The sequence below is a fragment of the Nycticebus coucang genome, chromosome 2 (genome assembly GCF_027406575.1).
Source record: "Nycticebus coucang isolate mNycCou1 chromosome 2, mNycCou1.pri, whole genome shotgun sequence".
NCBI classification, from domain to species: domain Eukaryota; kingdom Metazoa; phylum Chordata; class Mammalia; order Primates; family Lorisidae; genus Nycticebus; species Nycticebus coucang.
In genome coordinates, this window is record NC_069781.1 from 103,740,201 (window position 1) to 103,743,665 (window position 3,465).

A 3,465-nucleotide genomic window follows, 5' to 3' on the forward strand; every position below is an offset into this window, starting at 1 on the left:
ATGACGCTAGGGCACTCTACCCAGGATGAAAAAGTGAGACTCTGACTCAAAAAAAAAAAGGGGGGGGGAGATCAGCAGAGTCTAGAAATAGATGAAATAGACACACATATAGGACCAAAAGATTTTTGACAAAGGCATTAAGATGATTGAATGGCAGAAAAGAAATCATTTCAATAAGTGCTGCTAGAACACCTGGGTATCCACCCTCATAAAATGAATCTCATCCCCCGCCTCACACAAGGCACAAATTTGGGATGGGTCACAGACTGGAATGTGAAAACTAAAACCAGAAATCTTCTAGGAGCATGCCTAGGAGAATATTTTCACCACCTTAGGGAAGGCAAAGATATATTAGAAAATAAAAAGAGTCTGATCTTAAAAGAAAAACTCAATATATTGGACTTCATCAAAATTAAGAATGTTCAATAAAACATACTATTAAGAAACAAAAAGGCGGCTGTGGACTGTGGCTGTCGGGGTCGGTGAAGGATTCCAAGATGGCTGGGCGAAAACTTGCTCTAAAAGCTATTGACTGGGTAGCTTTTGGAGAGATCATACCCCAAAATCAAAAGGCTATTGCTAATTCCCTGAAATCTTGGAATGAGACCCTCACCTCCAGGTTGGCTACTCTACCTGAGAATCCACCAGCTATTGACTGGGCTTACTACAAGGCCAATGTGGCCAAGGCAGGCTTGGTGGATGACTTTGAGAAGAAGTTTACTGCCCTGAAGATTCCTGTACCAGAGGATAAATACACTGCCCTAGTGGATGCTGAAGAAAAAGAAGATGGTGAAAAGTTGTGCTGAGTTTGTGTCTCTCTCGAAGGACAGGATTGTGGAATATGAGAAACAGCTGGAGAAAATGAGGAACATGATTCCATTTGAGCAGATGACCATTGAGGATTTGAATGAAGCCTTCCCAGAAACCACATTAGACAAGAAGAAATATCCCTATTGGCCTCACCAGCCAATTGAGAATTTATAAAATAGAGTCTGGGACAAAGTTCTGGCCCTATGTTACACAATGCGGACAGTAAAAATAAAAATACTTCCATAAAAAAAAAAAAAAGAAACAAAAAGGCAAGCAGACTTGGTGAAAATACCCTATAAATATCACAACAAGAACTTGAATCCAGAATAAAGGACAAACTACCACAGTAGTAAGACAACAGTACACATACACAAACACACACACAGTTTGCCCACTGAAGACCAAAGCTTCACTACGTCACAACTAGCAATTGTGAATGTCAAATAACCCTTAAAGTGTGCTGCATCTTTAGTTAGCAGAGAAATGCAAACCAAAACCATAAGAGGTACATCCACCGGAGCAGCTAAAATTTAAAAAACTGATAATAGTGAGGGCGGAAGAAGATACTGAGCCACTGGAGCCCTCACGTAGTGGTGGGGATGGTGGAAGCTGCCCAGCCTGAGAGGATCACTGGGAAGTTTTTCACAAAACTCAACATATGCTGATGTCGTAACCCTGCAATTCCACTCCTAGGTGTTTGTTCAAGGGAAATGAAACCTATGTCCAGACAAATATCTGTACCTTTATGCTTTATGTAAAATAGTCCCAAACTGGAAACTACCTACCTGTCCATCAGTGGGTGACGAGATGAAGTATGCTACATCCACACAGAGAAACACTGCTCTGCAACAGAGAGGCACCACTCCTGGTAGGAACCCACCCATGTATCTCAGAAACATTCCCCTAAGCAAAAAAAAAAAAAAAACAGAGCAAAATCTATTGCCCTGACAAAGGCAGATAGGTGGTTACCTGGGACCAGGTGTCGAGAATGACCACAGAAGAAACTGTTGGGTTTAGGGGTTATGGAAATGCTCTGTGCTTTTATTAAGAACATTAAACTTTTCATGACACTTAGAAAAGACATCAAACTGAGCTTACATGGATGCATTTTCTTGTACCTGTATTATATCTCAAGGAAAGCTGACTTGAAAAAAACATCCAAGTTGGAAAGAATTTACAATCTGAAAAGACCTGTTGTCACTGGGGAGATGGAGCAAAGGGCATTCCCTCTCTGATGGCAATGGGATCCCGCACAGCCATTCTGAGAGGGCAAATCCTCTACGAAGGGGGACTGCCTGCTGCCACTCCCGGGGCACCTGCACCAGGTGGGTACCTGTGACTGGAGCATGGTGCTCACAGCAGCCTCATTTGTGAGAGCAAAGTACATAAGTGACTCAGACAATTATTAGCCAAGACACAAACAATGGAACACTATACAGCTGTGAAAACAGATGACAGTTGCAGGTGCCCACATCGATCAAACTCATAGATATAATGCTGAGAAAAAAAATCAAATTGCAATAGAGTATACTCAGAGTGACATTATTTCCACAAAGTTCAAAACCTGTAAAACTAAAATTGTTTGGGGATTATATGTGGGTGGTAATCAATATGCAGTGAGGAAACGAGCACAGTCCACCCAGAAGGGAAAGGCAGGAGGTGGCAGTGGAGGCTGGGGACGCTCTTTCTTAAGCTGAGAAGTGTTTGTTTCACTACTCTATAGCCCTTACCTGTGTACATACATGAGTTACTAATAAAGAGGTAGCTAAAAGAAAGTAGAGATCTCAGGTGTCCCTTAAACCCACAACACTGGCAGTTCCCTGAGCCATAGCACATGTGGGCAGCCACAGGAGCTTGGGGAACTCCCTGCACCCCAGGCTCACTCCTTGGAGGTTTGGTTTGTGTTTGGACTGCCCACCAACTCCTGCTACCTTCAGAATGCCTTGAAATGAGCTCAGACAACCCATAGCAAAATGCACTTCATTTCGGCTCTGTTGCATCATAATAGCTCACAGCAACCTCAAACTCTTGGGCTCAAGCAATCCTCCCACCTCACCCTCCCGAGTAGCTGGGACTACAGGTGTGTGCCACTATGCCCAGCTACTTATCATCTCATAGTTTTTGTGGCCAGGAGTTCGGGCCAGCACAGCTCATGAGATTGGCATGGAGTGTCACTCAGTGTTCCCTGAAGGCCTATCTGGGGCCAGGGAATCTGCCCCCGAAGCACACTGCTATACGTTGGCAGGCAGTTCCTGCCAGGCTGCCCAAGTACCTCCCCAGTGAAGCAAGGACGGAGCAAGGAGGAAGGGCTGTGCATATGCACATCCTCCTGTAAAGCACATGCAACCACTTGGGCCACATTTTGTTCACTCAAAGGGAATCAGTGGGCCCAGCCCACACTCAATGGGAGGTGAATTAGGCTCCATCTTTTGGAGGGAGGAGTGTCAAAAACTTTATGGACATATCTTTAAATCCCTACACTTGCTCAGTGTCACACACCAGCAACAACTAGAGTGGTTCTCGAACCAAGCAAGGGTCATAAAATCACCTTGGAGGGCTTATTAAGACCCAGATCCCTGGGCTCCATCCTAGAGTTCTGGACTCAGAAAGCCTGGCAGGCCTGAGAACGTGTACATGTGACAAGCTCCCAAGTGG

At 44.5% G+C, this 3,465-nt stretch overlaps 1 pseudogene across 1 annotated transcript; it reads left to right on the forward strand.

Moving 5' to 3' along the window:
- The first annotated feature begins 458 nt into the window (after positions 1–458).
- Positions 459–1,078, forward strand: LOC128563383 (ATP synthase subunit d, mitochondrial-like; annotated as a pseudogene). The gene has a single exon (XR_008373781.1). The product of XR_008373781.1 is annotated as an ATP synthase subunit d, mitochondrial-like (transcript).
- Positions 1,079–3,465: the final 2,387 nt, after the last annotated feature.